The sequence below is a fragment of the Vigna angularis genome, chromosome 11, assembly GCF_016808095.1.
Source record: "Vigna angularis cultivar LongXiaoDou No.4 chromosome 11, ASM1680809v1, whole genome shotgun sequence".
Lineage (NCBI taxonomy): Eukaryota > Viridiplantae > Streptophyta > Magnoliopsida > Fabales > Fabaceae > Vigna > Vigna angularis.
In genome coordinates this window covers 27,122,388-27,141,976 of record NC_068980.1, presented here as the reverse complement: position 1 = coordinate 27,141,976, position 19,589 = coordinate 27,122,388, and positions in this window count along the sequence as shown.

Sequence of the window (19,589 nt, the reverse complement as noted above, 5' to 3'; positions counted from 1 at the left end):
CGCTCGGGGACTGATAACTGCCACCTCCAGAAATGCAGAAAGAATAGCTGCACGCTTGCTGCCACTTTGGTTCAGGAATTCTCTGAAAAGAGGAGTGGAGAAATTATTTTTGTAAGAGAGGTGGAGAACAAGAGAAGGTGGACGGCCAGGAGCAGGGAGATTCTCCAACAACAACTCTAGGTTCTCATCTTTTTTCCAGGGGCTCTGGAAGAAAGGGGGACGACATTCAGCATGCAGATGGGGACGGGAGAACTCTCTCATATTGTTTTTGTTTCTTGGAGAACGTTGCCTTGAGAGAGGAGAACTGCACCCAGCCCACACCTCAGTACACATCCAGCTGCCATATACTTCTCAGACGGACTCTCTCACCTTTGGCTCTTGGTCTTTGGAACGTTGCTTTTGGAGATAGGAGGACTGCATCCAGCTGCCAACTTGGAGGCGCACGTTCACGAGCCACCGCGTACGTACACATCCAGCTGCAAATGGTTTCGCTTGGAACGTCTTTGGAGAGCTTGGAATGAGAGGTTGAAGCAGCACTGCATCCACCTTGGAACGTTCTCTAATATTAATTTTATATTTTCAGGTATAGAAAGTTGAAGCAGCACTGTATCAAATCCAATTTTTAAACAATTTAAGATAGGATATTTTAAATCTATTTAAACTGATAATTGTCAACACCCAATTTCGTCCGAATTGACTAATAGATTTGTTTTATTCATGAGTGTAAAATAAAAAAATAAAATAAAATAAAATAAAATTAAAACATAACAATAAAAAAAAGAGCGTTCGTCCTCCACCGTTCGTCCTTTGCATTATTCGACCGTTCGTCCATTCATTCCTTTACGACGTTCGGCAATTCTCAGCTTCAACCGTTCGGTCATAGTGTTTTAGTTTTAGTGAACGTTCGGTCTTCATTTGAACGCTCGGCCTCCATGACGTTTCTCTTCAGCGTTCGGTTTTGAGCGTTCGGCCCAGAATGGTTTTGAGCGTTCGTTGACCAGATAACGAGTGCCCATCGAACAGCAAGCGAGGACGCTCGTCCAGCGTGCATCGCAGAGGACGCTCGTCCAGCGCGTAGAGGAGGCTCGTCCAGCAAGCGGAGAACGCTCGCCCAGCTGGCAGAGGACGCTCGTCCAGACGCTTGTCGCCCAGAGGGGACGCTCGTCCAGCGCGCAGAGGGCGCTCGTTCAACAAGTGGACGCTCCTCCAGAGAGCGGAGATCGCTCGCCCAGCTAGCGGAGAACGCTCGCCCAGCAGGCAGAGGACGCTCGTCCAGACGCTTGTGGCCCAGAGGGGACGCTCGTCCAGCTCGCAGAGGGCGCTCGTTCAACAAGTGGACGCTCGTCCAGAGAGCGGAGATCGCTCGCCCAGCTATCGGAGAACGCTCGCCCAGCTGGCAGAGGACGCTCGTCCAGACGCTTGTCGCCCAGAGGGGACGCTCGTCCAGCGCACAGAGGGCGCTCGTTCAGCAAGTGGACGCTCCTCCAGAGAGCGGAGATCGCTCGCCCAGCTAGCGGAGAACGCTCGCCCAGCTGGCAGAGGACGCTCGTCCAGACGCTTGTCGCCCAGAGGGGACGCTCGTCCAGCGCGCAGAGGAGGCTCGTCCAGCGCGCAGAGGACGCTCGTCCTATCAACCATTTACAGCAGATATGTGGTGTGCTACGACTGTCTCAATTTTTGTGATTGGAATTGCTATATGGATTCTTGAACACCGAGTCAATAGTGACTTTCGTGGTCCTCCTAAGAAGCAAATTGTAATTATTATGTTAATGTACGCTTTTGTAGCGTCATATGATAATCTTTTACGGCCAGTTTATTGAATTTGGTGCAGCAATAGGTGCCCCAATGTTCATCTTTTGTTTAAGATTCTAAATCCATTTAACGAGTTATTGATGATTTGAATTAATGCAGTATAGACTAGGAAGTATTGCGGTTCAGTCATAGATGACACACGAAAAAAAGGGGGGGTTTTTTTTGGATTGTTTTGCAAGGAAAATTAAATTAATTAAAAGTTGAAAGTTAAAAACAATTGACAAAAGACCGAACGGTCCAAAGCACAGAACGAAAGGTTGAAGTATAAATTGCACAGAAGTAAAAACCGAGCTGTAATAACATTGAGACCGAGCGGTCTCCGATAATGGATTTGAGCGAACGCTAAATACCGAGCGTCCTAACTGCACTGTTCTTATAACAAGGTCGATCGGTTAAGGCAGTAAATCAGAAATGAGCACAATAAAGCTGAACGGTAAAAGTAGCTTAAACAGTTAATGAACAGGACGAACGGTATTAGGTGACCGAACGGTATGAAGATAACAGGCAATGGAAAATGATATTGAAAACTAAACCAAACACAAAAACGAACGTTAATGACCGAACGGTACAAGAATATTCATTCATCACTTCCCACCACTAAAACACCAGGACCAGCCTAAGACAAGATCAAAAGTGCTTAAAACTCACTTATTTTGACAATGGTCACCCATGTTAACCTGACTGACTACCTCTATTGGACTTTCTGTACAAAATCCAATTTTCTCTCGGGTAATCGTTTACAGTGTCCTTGTAATCGATTACAGTGTAAAAGAAGGTGTAAACTTGATTTCTAAGGCATAATTTCAAAGGTCTTTGAGTATAGATTCCAACAAAAAAAGAATCAACTCATTTGGAGTTCGGTGGAGAAAGTTATGAGCAAAAGAACAAGCAAAGGTCAGAGTTGGCAAAAATATATGAAACGCTAACTTGAAACAATAAACTGTACCAACTCAGATGTCCAAAAATTACAAATTAGTAGTCATTGGAAAGAGTTTTGAGTCTAGTTTCTAATAAAAAAAGAATCACATCATTTGGAGGTCGGTGGGAAAAGTTATCAGTAAAATAGCCAGCAAAGGTCAAAGTTGACAGCATGTTATCTCACCCAAGTTGCTCATCTCATAAACATTGTTTTTTCCCTCCATCATGGGGTGCCAAAACATCACTTCCCACCACTGAAACACCAGGACCAGCCTAAGAAAAGTTCAAAAGTGCTTAAAACTCACTTTTTTTGACAATGGTCACCCATGTTAACCTGACTGACTATCTCTGTTGGACTTTCTGTACAAAATCCAATTTTCTCTCGGGTAATCGTTTACAGTGTCCTTGTAATCGATTACAGTGTCAAAGAAGGTGTAAACTTGATTTCTAAGGCATAATTTGAAAGGTATTTGAGTATAGATTCCAACAAAACAAGAATGAACTCATTTGGAGTTCGGTGGAGAAAGTTATGAGCAAAAGAACAAGCAAAGGTCAGAGTTGGCAAAAATATATGAAACGCTAACTTGAAAGAATAAACTGTACCAACTCAGATGTCCAAAAATTACAAATTAGTAGTCATTGGAAAGATTTTTGAGTCTAGTTTCTAATAAAAAAAGAATCACATCATTTGGAGGTCGGTGTGAAACGTTATCAGTAAAATAGCCAACAAAGGTCAAAGTTGACAGCATGTTATCTCACCCAAGTTGCTCATCTCATAAACATTGTTTCTTTCCTCCATCATGGGGTGCCAAAACATCACTTTCCTCCATCATTGGGACATAATCACATCACTAACCTCCCTCTCCCACCACTGGAACACATGGAATAGCCTAAGACAAGTGCAAAAGTGCCTAAAAGTCACTTCTTTTTCCAATGGTGACCCCTGTTCACCTGACTGAGTACCTGTGTTGGACTTTCTGTACAAATTCCAATTTTCTCTCGGGTAATCGTTTACCGGGTTGGTGTAAACGATTACCAGACCCTTTTTTCACCACCCTCACTCATCCCTTGCACACCTTGCTCCTCCAACTGATGAGGGGTCACCCCACACTCCTTGGCCTCACATCACATCACCAACCACCCTATCCCAGCACTGAAACACCTAGACCAGCCTCAGACAGGTGCAGAATTGCATAAAAGTCACCTTTTTTTAATGGTGACCCCTGTTCACCTGACTGAGTACCTGTGTTGGACTTTCTGTACAAAATCCAATTTCCTCTCGGGTAATCGTTTACAAGGATGGTGTAAACGATTACCAGACCCTTTTCTCAACACCCTCACTCATCCCTTGCACACCTTGCTCCTGCAACTGATGAGGGGTCACCCCACACTCCTTGGCCTCACATCACATCACCAACCACCCTATCCCAGCACTCAAACACCTGGACCAGCCTCAGATAGGTGTAGAAGTGCCTAAAAGTCACCTTTTTTCCAGTGGTGACCCCTGTTCACCTGACTGAGTACCTGTGTTGGACTTTCTGTACAAAATCCAATTTCCTCTCGGGTAATCGTTTACGGGGATGCTGTAAACGATTACCAGACCCTTTTTTGAACACCCTCATTCATCCCTTGCACACCTTGCTCCTCCAACTGATGATGGGTCACCCCACACTCCTTGGCCTCACATCACATCACCAACCACCCTCTCCCACCACTGAAACACCTGGACCAGCCTCAGACAGGTGCAGAATTGCATAAAAGTCACCTTTTTTTTTAATGGTGACCCTTGTTCACCTGACTGAGTACCTGTGTTGGACTTTCTGTACAAAATCCAATTTCCTCTCGGGTAATCGTTTACAGGGATGCTGTAAACGATTACCAGACCCTTTTTTCAACACCCTCACTCATCCCTTGCATACCTTGCTCCTCCAACTGATGAGGGTCACCCCACACTCCTTGGCCTCACATCACATCACCCCCACTCAAATTGTCCTTCAAATAAACTGGTTTTGACATTCGTCACCCATGTTACCCAGAAAGACCACTCAAACACGAACATCTTACAAACAACCCTGCAACTTAGGAGACACAAAAAATGACCACATTCTGAAATCCACAAACCCACAACTCATAATAACAATGGTATTGAATAAATAAAATATGAGACCAATTCAAAACCAAAACTCAAATTTTATTTCATTGAACTAAATCGGATACATTAAACATTGTTTTCTTAATTTGTTTACAATGATTACAATTATCATTACTTTCCAAATAACATTTTCCATCAACTAAATACACAAATCACTCATTTTTTATTCTAAGCACTACGGTTCCGGTGTATGGAGTCCTAAGTGCTCTTCCCTTGTAACGCCTTCGTGATCGAACCCTAACATACGTCTTCAAAGGTTGTTCATTTCCGTCAATGTCAGTAGGGGATACAAAACCAGTGTTCACAGGTGGTTCTGTACGAGGCACACTTTGTCGAACGTCATCTTTATTTTGCCTTCTTGCCTTCTCTTCAGCCAATTGTGCCTCCAAACTTCCAACCCTCCTTTTAAGTTCTTCAATTAGAAATTCTTGTTCCTCTAAGGCACGCAATCAATGACTGATGCTCGTCTATCAAGCGTTCGTTCAAAGTACATATATACTTTGTCGAAAAAGAGTGACGAACACTCAACTGCATAAACCAAAATAAAATCATCAAAACAACGAAACCCAATAACCCAAGAACCACAACACAAGGATACCAACCCCAAACCTTAACCCAAACCAAATAAGCATGCTACGACATGCCCAAACCGAATAACCAAGCTACGACATGGAATGGAAAACCACTTACCTTCGTCGTCGGACAATGGTCAACGAAACTTCCCATTCCGCACGATAACAGGAGACGAAACTGGACGGAGACAACACCACGCACAGAGAACAAAGTGAAGCGGCACGAAACGTGACCTTCGACCTTTCAAGAGAACGGACCTTCGTTTCCAATGGAACATAGAAAGGGCTATTTTCGGATTTTCACTAAAAATAAAAGTTACGGCGGCACTCCGGGACAGGGACGGCACCACCTGGGACGAAGCGATACCTTCAACGCCTCCCTTGGTCGCAGGGCCGGAACGGACGACACAGGCTGCCGTGTTCGCGTCGACCGCTCCACGTCGGAGCTGGAAGCGTTCGATCTCTCCGACACGGCCTTCAACAGTGGACGGCGGCACTCCGGCGCGGACTCGGTCTCTCTCTCTGTCGCTCGTGATCCCTCCTTTCTCCAACTCTCTCGTCTCTCTGTCTAGGTCACACAAGTCGTTTTGGTTATTCGCGCCGCTTCTCTGTCTACGAAGTGAGAAAATAAAATTCAAATTTGAAACGCACACCCCAATCTGCCCGTGCCCGTCCTCGCCACGTCAGCGTTGAAGCAGGTTTCATCAGAAATTCTCAGATTGCAGCAGCTTTTTCCAACCAAAACGTGGGTCGCTCAAACGCTGACACGTGTGCTGTGTCCAAATGTTGTCAAATTTGGTTGTTCGAGTATCATTTTCCTTAGTATTATCACCAAGTCACAGATTTTTCTTTTTTTAAATTTTGGACCAATGTATGTGATTGACAGATTGCCTTTTCAGAAACTTATTTGAAACTTACTCAGTTTGGAGGACTAGTTTGACAAAGTTATACACTTTCAGGTACTAAAATGGAGGTTTAAAACTTTCCGTTAACCACAAACCATGTAACTCTAAACTTGAAAAATTAGGGGAAAACCAAGAAAAATTACAAAAATAAAAATAAAAAATAAAAGTGAAAAACTAAAAAACGAAACAAACCTTCCAATTGATACGCCGATTACAAGTTGGAATGGAAAAAGTAGAAGAATTTGATATAAGAGAAAGGAAGGTTGTTGAATACCTGAAGTTGAGGTTTGCCTCTTCCGTTGGGAAGCGCGTCGCATTCTTCTTGGGAGATGAGTGAGAGGGAGAGAAAGCAAGTGAACCACGTCGCGCCCAAAACTGTTGGGTCTTTTTTCAAAGAAAAGGGCGAAAAAGCCCCTGAATAAAAAAACCTTAAGAAAGTGTAAGCTTGAACCTAAATGTGTATTTTACGTCATTAGATTTTATGATAAATATATGTATTTTACTTAAATGTGTATTAACTGCATTTTAAATTTAAAATTCATTATTTGGGTTGTGATATAGAGTTTTTTTTAGAGTTGACGATTTTAAAAAAATAATAAAAATTAACATAATGGTGATAGAAATAAATAATAATACAGTGAACTTGAAATGATATCAACTCTACACACAATATATCATTTATCATTTTTAGTAATTATAGATCATTTTATTCTTAAGATTAATCATCATATAAATAAATGTATTATTTGTTTTAAATAATTTCGTCATAGTTTTATTTTTTTTAAATATTTTAAAAAATTAAATTGCACTTAATTTCAATTCCTAATATGTGGAACTATTAAGTACGATGGAAACAAATCTAAAATATAAAAAATTAAAAAAAAATAATACCTTTGCTAATATACTAAGAGTTAAAGATATTTAAGTGGTGTATGGAATATCTTTTAAAACTAGATAATAAATTTAATTTTAACATATGATTTTTATGATAAAAATATCCTTTTTAAAGAAAAAGTTAGTTCTTACAGTAGACCTTGGTACATCTCTTTATATCAAACTAAATATTAATAGAGTCTAATTAAACTGTGATATCGGGTGAAGTGATACAAATAGTTAAGACAATTTAATATTTGATATTTATATATCTTGTGAATCTAATTATAAATATTTTGCTTATATAACTAAAAGCTAAGGATAAGGATGTGTCTCTGTCATGATAAATCTTTATAGTATCACGAGGTTTAATGTGAAATGGATTGATCTTACTCAAATTCTATGAGATGATTTGTTTAATCTCCGTCTTAAGAATTCAAAAAGATATATATAATATACTCATTCTTGATTGGAAAATTGAGAAAGTCATTTCCTGTAACATCCCAAAATACAGTAATTACCATAATTCAGAATTAATTACAATTAACAATAACATAAACAGTCTTTGCATTAAAATTAGGATTTAAAAGCCGAACGACATCAGTACAAAAGAAGGCGCATAAACGCAGGCCATGAAAATCTGAAACGAACGTTCTTAAATGTATAAAACAACGTACGACAAAACAAGAATTAGAAGCTTAAGACGAACGACCTTACAAAATACTTGGCCGAACGTTTAAACTACACTAACGTTCACAGATCTATTCTAACGAGCGCTCTAAGGCTCGGCCTTCACATCAACTTCCACCAGATTTGTTTCATCCAAATTTTCTTCTTCCAGCATTTGCTCAAGGGATGCACCACCATCTGCTCACATCCACAACGGATGATCATTGCATTTTGACAAAACGGATTATACATGGACAGTAGACAACACAATGGAAACGCAAGGGTAAGCTTATAATATTTAATTTATACAATCATACATACATTTACATTTCAAAACGCACATACAACATGTAGTTCATCACATGATAAACATAAAAATACTTATATAAGACAGACCGTCCGGACTGTATGAATCTGTGTAGTTACAAGCGTCCTTGCACCCGAGTGATGTAGTAACTGGGATACACCAAACAGCTGCCACTCGAGGTAAGTCCGTTCTTACGTCGCCCATGTTAACTTATGGACTAAGGACCTCCTGCCGTTCCCACACATGAATACCCCCTTCTACTTGAAGAGGCGTATCACGGAACATCAGGATGGACAGCGAGTCTTAACTTATCCACAGTCATACTTTACCAAATTTCATATCCAATATAGAAACCAGAGTCGTTCCTCCTTGGAACGCTCGTTCAAATATCAATATCACAACTTCATTTCTTAAATAGTTCGCACACTTTAACTTTTTCAATAATTCACATTTTCATTCTATGTTCCACTTTTATAAAAAGACGAACGTTAATTAACTGTATGGACAACGCTATTTGATATCAGAAAATCACTCAATTGTTCGAGCGCTTGATAGGAGACCTTACACGATTTAGAACGAACATTTGATAAGAGGTCGGACATATTCAAGAACGAATGCTCGACATGAGGTCGAACGAAATCAAAGACGAACGCTCGACATGAGGTCGAACGCTATCAAAGACAACCGCTCGACAGAAGGTCGAACGCCAATCAAGGATGAACGCTCGACATGAGGTCGAACGCCATCAAAGGAAATCGCTCGACATGAGGTCGAACGTAATCAACTACGAACGCTCGACATGAGGTCGAACGCTATCAAAGACAACCGCTCGACAGAAGGTCGAACGCCAATCAAGGACTAACACCCGACATGAGGTCGAACGCCATTAAAGGAAATCGCTCGACATGAGGTCGAACGTCAATCAAGGACGAATGCTCGACATGAGGTCGAACACTATCAAAGACAACCTTAGAAGAATTTCCAGATTTCAAATTTATAAACTTTACAACTTTCATTCTAGATTTATTTCCCATTATCATCACCATACAGATCTCAACATTTTAAACATTCCTATTATTCAATAACTAAACTCCTTTCATACATCATCATATCAATATACATTTAAATCAAATTCAACAACAACATATATAATATATACATGCAGTACTCGTTCATGACAGATCAATCAAAAACCAGAATCATATCAGATATCAGTGAACAATCCATAACAGCTCAAACTTCACACAGTTCATACATGCAACTCAGAGCATACAACCTACAGAATAAATTAAACATATAAGCTTCCCTTACCTGGATAGCAGTGTACTTCCAACAGCAAGATTTTTGGGTTTCCTCTAACCACGTCTTACACCCAGGTTTCGCTCAACAGTTCTCACGTAAAAACTAAGACACCAAAATCAACGTACTTCAGACCGAGAACTCATGCATGCAACCAAACTAGGGTTCGCATGAAACCAGAGAGGACGACGTGTAGAAAGGAAAACTTACCAGTTCCGATCCAAGTTCTGTTCGGTCCAAATGAAAGATCACCGCTGGACGAACGCTTCTATGGTTCTGGAAAGTGAATCGGAGAAGAAGAAGATGAGTTACAGAAGAGAGAAGGGTAACTGGTTTTAGAGAGAGATCAGAGAAAATGGAAGGTTTGGTTCTGGGGAAGAAGACGAGTGATGCAGGTGAGCGGAAAGGTTTTCGAAAAATCATTTTTTTGTTCCTTCCAAATGAGACGAGCGAGCGTCTCATTTTCGGACACCTGCAACCCTCATTCTGATTTCAGAACTTCCAAAGTGACAAGTGGCAGGCGTGCATGCAGCGCTTGGTGCGTTTTTAATGCACTGAGTGTATGTCGTGCGCACGTTTCAGAGAATGATGGGCGAGATTCTTCGTGCACGACAGAGAGGAAAATCAGAGTTTGGAAGTGGGTTTTTAATTACCCATAGCAGTGACGTGGTGTGTGTATTAGTGGTGATGTGCCAGAGAATTATTACTACTAATTATTCAGGGTTTCACATTCTCCCTAACTACAAAAATTTTCGTCCTCGAAAATTTAGAACTTACCCGTGAATAAGTGCGGATACAAGTCCCTCATTGCACTCTCCACTTCCCACGTTGAATCTCCAGTCTTGGCATCCCACACTACCTTCACTAATCGAATGTCCTTTCTCTTGTATAGTTTGGTGCGAACATCTTCAATGCGGACTGGTTGTAACTCCAACGTTCGGTTCGGTTGAAGTTGAATATCTTCCAGTTCTAAGACATGAGAGGGATTGGCTATATACTTCCTAAGTTGAGACACATGGAAGACCGGATGCAGGTTTGATAGCTGAGGAGGTAAGGCAAGCTCATAGGCTACGGGTCCAATCTTCTTCAAAATCTGGTACGGCCCTATGAACTTGGGAGACAGCTTCTTTGGACGAACGACTCGTCCTACACCAGTAATCGGATTGAGTCGAAGAAACACATGGTCTCCTGCAGCGAACTCCAATGGTCTTCTTCTTCTATCCGCATAGGATTTCTGCCTGCTCAAAGACGTCCTCAATCTATCTTGGATCAACTTAACCTTCTCGGTTGTTTGCTGGATGAGTTCAGGTCCAGTTAGTACGTTCTCTCCCTCTTGGAACCAGCAAAGTGGCGTTCGACATTTCCTCCCATAGAGTGCTTCGAACGGCGCCATTCCAATGCTCGCCTGGAAACTGTTGTTGTACGTGAACTCCACCAGTGGCAAGATCTCATCCCATGCGCCTAAGTGGTCTAGGACGCACGTCCTCAATAAATCTTCTAGCGTCTGGATAGTACGTTCGGATTGGCCGTCCGTTTGCGGATGATATGCTGAACTCATCTGCAGCCTGCTCCCCAACTCGCCTTGTAATGATTGCCAAAACCGAGATGTGAATCTTGTGTCTCGGTCAGAAATGATGCTTGAAGGCACTCCATGAAGACGAACGATCTCCTTGATATATAACTTGGCTAGGTTGGTCATTGACATCTTCAAGTTCACGGGCAGGAAATGGGCGCTCTTCGTTAGTCTGTCCACGATCACCCAGATTGAGTCATGATTCCTAACCGTTCGTGGTAGATGAGTCACAAAATCCATGGAGATGCTATCCCACTTCCATTCTGGAATCTCTAATGGTTGAAGTAATCCACCTGGTCTTAGGTGTTCAGCCTTTGCACGTTGACAGGTCAAACAAGATGTCACAAAACGAGCTATATCACTCTTCATTCCAGGCCACCAAAACGATTTCCGAAGGTCTTGATACATCTTAGTCATACCGGGGTGTATGCTAAGACGGCTATGATGCGCTTCCTCCAGTATGATCTGCTTCAGCTCGCCATCATTTGGAATGCACGTCCGACCCATGTAACGTAACATGCCGTCCGTTCCAGCGTTGAAATGTTTGGCCTGATCCGTACCGAGCGCGCTTAAAATCTCCAATAGCTTTTCATCCTCCCGTTGTTTCATCCAGATTTGGTCGAACACGTTGCTAGATATTCTAAGGTTACAGCACTTGATGCTGTTCGGTTCTAACTCAAAATGCAGCCTTAGATCTCTGAAACTCTCCACCAAGCTCAGCTCGCGTACCATCATAGACGACATATGCACCACTTTTCTGCTTAGAGCGTCCGCTACCACGTTTGCTTTTCCTGGATGATAGAGCAGCTCGAAATCATAATCCTTCAAGAACTCAAGCCACCTCCTTTGTCTCATATTCAACTCCTTCTGATCAAAGAGATACTTGAGACTCTTGTGATCACTGAACACTTGGAACGTGGATCCATACAAGAAATGCCTCCAGATCTTCAGCGCAAAAACGACCGCTGCCAACTCCAGGTCGTGCGTTGGGTAATTCCTCTCGTGAATCCTCAACTGCCGAGACGCATACGCTACCGCTCGCCTCTCTTGCATCAAAACACAACCCAATCCTTGATGAGACGCGTCACAGTAGACTTCAAACGGTTTAGACGTGTCCGGAATGATTAGTACAGGAGCACTCGTCAACTTCACTTTCAATTCTTGAAAACGCTCCTCACACAAATCAGTCCAAGCGAACGGCTGATCCTTTCTAGTCAATTGGGTAAGCGGAGCCACTATCTTGGCGAATCCCTCTATGAAACGTCTATAGTAGCCCGCAAGGCCAACGAAGCTTCTCACCTCCGTGACTGAACGCGGACGTTCCCAATCCCTAACCGCTCGTACCTTTGCTGGATCTACCGAGATCCCTCCAGCGGACACAATATGACCCAGAAATTGCACCTCCTTCATCCAGAATTCACACTTGGACAGTTTGGCATACAATTCCTTTTCCCTCAACACGCTCAGCACTGCCCTCAAGTGTTCTTCATGTTCAGCTTGCGTCTTAGAGTAGATGAGAATATCATCTATAAAAACGACCACGAACTTATCCAGATATGGCCGGAAAATGCGATTCATATAATCCATGAACACTGCAGGAGCATTTGTTACTCCAAAAGGCATCACTACGTACTCGTAGTGTCCATAACGCGATCTGAAAGCGGTCTTCTGGATGTCGTCCTCCTTCACTCTGATTTGGTGATATCCCGAACGCAAATCAATCTTAGAGAACACCGTTGCCCCATGCAGTTGATCCAACAAGTCGTCAATCCTTGGCAACGGGTATTTGTTCTTGATGGTTAGCTTATTCAATTGCCTGTAGTCTATGCATAACCGAGAGCTGCCATCCTTCTTCTTTACTAAGAGCACAGGCGCTCCCCATGGTGACACGCTTGGTCTTATGAATTGCTTCTCCATTAGCTCTTCAATCTGCTTTTTGAGTTCAACCAACTCTGCAGGCGCCATACGGTACGGTTGAACAGATATAGGGGCTGCTGTTGTCACCAGATCAATGGTGAATTCAACCTCACGCACCGGAGGTAGTCCAGGGATCTCTTCTGGAAAGACATCCTGGAATTCGTCCACCACCGTTCGTCCTTCAGTACACTTCTTGGACGAACGCTCAAAATTCTCATCCGCACTCTCTCGGTCTTCATGCGTCATGATCAAGAAGCAAGACGCGCCCTCCATAATATCTTCTTTTAGCTGACCGAGCGTTACTGAAAATACTTCTTCTTCTTCACCAGGAAAAATTAACTCCTTCGCTCCACAATCAATAAGAATGCGATTGGCAGCCAACCAATCCATTCCTAAAATCACCTCCAAACCTTGAAGAGGTAAGCAGATGAGGCTAACCTTAAACTTACGTCCCTCCACTTCTATAGGACACTTGACGCACATAATGGACGTCCTAACCTCACCAGCTGCTGGGGTAGACACCACCAGATCACACAACATCTCACTCACTTTTAATCCCAGTTTTTCAACACACGCCTTCGAGATGAAGGAGTGCGTCGCCCCCGAATCAAACAAAGCACAGCATGATCTACCATACAGCATGCATTCACCAATTACAAGGTTACCTGAGCTCGCTGCCTCCGCGCTCGTTATAGCATATACTCGCCCACTTGCTTGGGCTCGTCCTCCTCTCGCCTGATTCCTTCCAGCATTGGGTGGCCTCATCACCGCACGCCCACTCATATTGCACTCGTGATCCAAGTGCCCGTTTCTTCCGCAACGATTACATTGCTTTACTCCCACCAATTGAGGGCAGGAAGACCTATAATGTGGCCCTCCACAACGGAAACAAACTACACCTCCCTGCCCAGACTGTCCGACAGGAACTACTGCTTGAGATCCGCTCGTCTGAGAAGACTGATTTGGACGAGCGTAAGGAGGTCTCCTCTGTACAGCACCTCCCCTGGACACGATTGGTCCTCTACTCACTTGTTGCGACCTCTTCTGACGTTCCGCTTCTGCCATGTTCCTCTCCAAGACCTTGGCTCTCTCAACCATAGCAGGGAACGTTCGGATACACAAACTGGATATCAACACTTTCAAGTCGCTCCGCAATCCGTTTTCAAACTTTCTACACTGCCATACTTCACTTGTGGCCATGGTATTGAATCTGACGAGATGCTTGAACTTATTGGTGTATTCGGAAACAGACATACCTCCTTGAACCAGTTGTAGAAATTCTACCTCCTTCGCAAACCGAACGCTGTCCGGAAAGTATTCTTCATAAAACTTAGCCCTAAACACTTCCCAAGTGACCGGCTGTCGTGCGTCTGCGAGAATGGCTCTCGCGCTCGTCCACCAATGACTTGCTTCTCCCGTCAACAGATACTCCGCGTACGCTAATCTATTCTCATCTGGGCATCTCTTGGCATTGAAAATTTTCTCTATATCCCTTAACCATTGATCTGCTTCATCTGGGAGACCCTTCCCACTGAACTTAGCCGGATGGTGTTGGAGGAAACTCTCCAAGCTCCATTCAGCATTTGGTTGGGCAGCGTTTGAAGAGGATGCTCCAGACGCACCTCTAGTTGCTGCAAGTATCTCCATCAATTGCCTCTGCGTGGTCTCAGAATTTGCACGAGAGGACTCCAAGCTCTGCATAGCAGCTTGATTTTGCTGCATCAGAGTGGCGTTCTGCTCCATGAGGGTCGTATTTTGTTGCTGTAAGCGGTCTATCACCGTCTCCAACAACCTAGCGTTGTTGGACGCATCAGGTTCGTTAGGCTGCGGGGGAGGAGGGAGTCTAGGTGCCATTCGTTCTCTGGATACAGAGAAAAACGATCGTTAGATATGTCCAAGAGTTAAATAATAATAACTCATTAAACATGCAATAAGCACACAGCAAAAACACAGTGCACTCATAACCCTACAACGTCCTTAAGAGAACAAAACTGCTCTGATACCACTAATGTAACATCCCAAAATACAGTAATTACCATAATTCAGAATTAATTACAATTAACAATAACATAAACAGTCTTTGCATTAAAATTAGGATTTAAAAGCCGAACGACATCAGTACAAAAGAAGGCGTATAAACGCAGGCCATGAAAATCTGAAACGAACGTTCTTAAATGTATAAAACAACGTACGACAAAACAAGAATTAGAAGCTTAAGACGAACGACCTTACAAAATACTTGGCCGAACGTTTAAACTACACTAACGTTCACAGATCTATTCTAACGAGCGCTCTAAGGCTCGGCCTTCACATCAACTTCCACCAGATTTGTTTCATCCAAATTTTCTTCTTCCAGCATTTGCTCAAGGGATGCACCACCATCTGCTCACATCCACAACGGATGATCATTGCATTTTGACAAAACGGATTATACATGGACAGTAGACAACACAATGGAAACGCAAGGGTAAGCTTATAATATTTAATTTATACAATCATACATACATTTACATTTCAAAACGCACATACAACATGTAGTTCATCACATGATAAACATAAAAATACTTATATAAGACAGACCGTCCGGACTGTATGAATCTGTGTAGTTACAAGCGTCCTTGCACCCGAGTGATGTAGTAACTGGGATACACCAAACAGCTGCCACTCGAGGTAAGTCCGTTCTTACGTCGCCCATGTTAACTTATGGACTAAGGACCTCCTGCCGTTCCCACACATGAATACCCCCTTCTACTTGAAGAGGCGTATCACGGAACATCAGGATGGACAGCGAGTCTTAACTTATCCACAGTCATACTTTACCAAATTTCATATCCAATATAGAAACCAGAGTCGTTCCTCCTTGGAACGCTCGTTCAAATATCAATATCACAACTTCATTTCTTAAATAGTTCGCACACTTTAACTTTTTCAATAATTCACATTTTCATTCTATGTTCCACTTTTATAAAAAGACGAACGTTAATTAACTGTATGGACAACGCTATTTGATATCAGAAAATCACTCAATTGTTCGAGCGCTTGATAGGAGACCTTACACGATTTAGAACGAACATTTGATAAGAGGTCGGACATATTCAAGAACGAATGCTCGACATGAGGTCGAACGAAATCAAAGACGAACGCTCGACATGAGGTCGAACGCTATCAAAGACAACCGCTCGACAGAAGGTCGAACGCCAATCAAGGATGAACGCTCGACATGAGGTCGAACGCCATCAAAGGAAATCGCTCGACATGAGGTCGAACGTAATCAACTACGAACGCTCGACATGAGGTCGAACGCTATCAAAGACAACCGCTCGACAGAAGGTCGAACGCCAATCAAGGACTAACACCCGACATGAGGTCGAACGCCATTAAAGGAAATCGCTCGACATGAGGTCGAACGTCAATCAAGGACGAATGCTCGACATGAGGTCGAACACTATCAAAGACAACCTTAGAAGAATTTCCAGATTTCAAATTTATAAACTTTACAACTTTCATTCTAGATTTATTTCCCATTATCATCACCATACAGATCTCAACATTTTAAACATTCCTATTATTCAATAACTAAACTCCTTTCATACATCATCATATCAATATACATTTAAATCAAATTCAACAACAACATATATAATATATACATGCAGTACTCGTTCATGACAGATCAATCAAAAACCAGAATCATATCAGATATCAGTGAACAATCCATAACAGCTCAAACTTCACACAGTTCATACATGCAACTCAGAGCATACAACCTACAGAATAAATTAAACATATAAGCTTCCCTTACCTGGATAGCAGTGTACTTCCAACAGCAAGATTTTTGGGTTTCCTCTAACCACGTCTTACACCCAGGTTTCGCTCAACAGTTCTCACGTAAAAACTAAGACACCAAAATCAACGTACTTCAGACCGAGAACTCATGCATGCAACCAAACTAGGGTTCGCATGAAACCAGAGAGGACGACGTGTAGAAAGGAAAACTTACCAGTTCCGATCCAAGTTCTGTTCGGTCCAAATGAAAGATCACCGCTGGACGAACGCTTCTATGGTTCTGGAAAGTGAATCGGAGAAGAAGAAGATGAGTTACAGAAGAGAGAAGGGTAACTGGTTTTAGAGAGAGATCAGAGAAAATGGAAGGTTTGGTTCTGGGGAAGAAGACGAGTGATGCAGGTGAGCGGAAAGGTTTTCGAAAAATCATTTTTTTGTTCCTTCCAAATGAGACGAGCGAGCGTCTCATTTTCGGACACCTGCAACCCTCATTCTGATTTCAGAACTTCCAAAGTGACAAGTGGCAGGCGTGCATGCAGCGCTTGGTGCGTTTTTAATGCACTGAGTGTATGTCGTGCGCACGTTTCAGAGAATGATGGGCGAGATTCTTCGTGCACGACAGAGAGGAAAATCAGAGTTTGGAAGTGGGTTTTTAATTACCCATAGCAGTGACGTGGTGTGTGTATTAGTGGTGATGTGCCAGAGAATTATTACTACTAATTATTCAGGGTTTCACATTTCCAATTATACTATTACTATTCTTGATCATCTAAAAAACCATTTTCAATAATTTTGTACTTTTCTTTTGATTAATTATTTCAAGAATATTATTTTAATAGTCTATTTTGAGCTCAAACTATATTTTTTTAACTACTAAAAATGTGATTGACTAGTTATGTTGGATAGTTATATTTACTTTAGCAAATCTCTGTAATTTATTTTGAAATCAATGAAATAGGTCAAATTTCAAAGAATATGAAAGTTGATAAATTTTATTTGGAAATAAGTTTTTATTATACAGAAATTGCTTTTATAGATAAAATTTCAATTGTTTCTTTTAATTAATAATGATGATTGTACTAAGAATAATTTATAGGTGTAAAAAACAAAATTTATCCAAAAATATGTTTAAATTTTTATGTAATTTTCTTTATGGTATAAATTTGAAAATGCTTCATAACACAGTTCTTACATATCACGACATTTTTTGCAAATTTAACTGGTATAGTATTATATAATCGGTCTGATCTTCGTTTTCAATATTGTTGTAGAGGGAAAGTTTTGAATATGTTCATTCTGTAACATCCGATTATATACGTCATGCATATATAATAAAGACGTCATCATGCATAATATAGGAAAGCAGTCAAAAGTTAATTCAAAATTACAGTCATCCTTAGAATAGTGCGAAAATCACAACTAGAGTATTAAAATTTCTCCATGAAACTTACGGAGAATTTAAATCTTAGGATACAAAATGTTCTTTTAAATAAAACGAGTTCACGAAATAAAACTAGAAAATCTAAGCTGCATCACTTCCATCTCCATCAAGAGCTATTTCCAAGGTATCCTCCCCGCCATCTGCTCCCATCCAAGTGGATGATCATCGCCAAAGAAACATACACAAGCAATACAGACAAGCAAGGGTGAGCTAGATATAAAAAGCATGTTATAAAATTTCACACGACAGGTAAAAGTCATCTAAACATGATAAACTAACATCACAAGACTTGTTACTTTATACCCCGACTTGTTGCTTTATAGACCGACTCGTCCGGACTAGAATGATTACCGAGCTATGGCGGGTTATGCACTCGTGGTGGCCTCTACTGCTTTGCAAAGCCATTGCCAATGGGTTTCACCCTACCACCCTCACGAGGTTAGTCCGTTCCGCGTCCTGGAGCATCCTGGAAGCCTCCAAGACTAGGACCTCCTGCTACTCCTCACCACATGGATCAATCCTCTCTAATTGAGAATGAAAGACCATTGGAGCATCAGGAAAACCCCCAAAACTAAGCTACCATGAAATCATTCTGTACACCCCAAATCACCACCATGTATCCTCTCCTTGAGGATCATGGAATTACGTCCATGAATTATACTGTTACTTTAAACCTTATCCCAAGTCATGAACAACTAGATACCCCCATAATATCACATCAAATCCAACATATCTCATATACTTTTAGAATAATTCATTTCACACACTTAATTCAATCCAAAACAACAACAATTAGCCTTGGAACCCAACATTAAAAGCTTAGGACGAACGCTACAAGAACGTACGCTATCAGATTGCAAGCTGTAAGAACGAGTACAGTTTGGACGAACGTCATGAACCGAACGCTATTCATATGGACGCTCGCTACTACGTAGGGACGCTCGCTAACTGAGAACCAGCAACATCAAGACCGAACGTTCACTAATACTTATGACGCTCGTTGCCTGTGAGAACCAGCAACATCAAGACCGAATGCTCGCTGCTACAAAGGGACGAACGCTCAAAAAGAAGAACACTATCTGATCACTAGGAATACTATCTGTACGAACGCTCAGAAAAAGCCGAACACTATCAGTTCACTATCAGATTACTACGAACACTGTTTGGACGAACGCACATATGGATAAAATCTTACGAGAAACAAATACTGTTTTGGACGAACGCACATATGGATCAAATACAAATTTTTTGTTTGGACGAGCAGTAAGAAAAGTGAACATAGTCAGACTAACACATTTTGGACGAATGCACATAGATCAATTTCTAAGAAAACAAATACGTAAACACCTTTTGGACGAACGTATATAT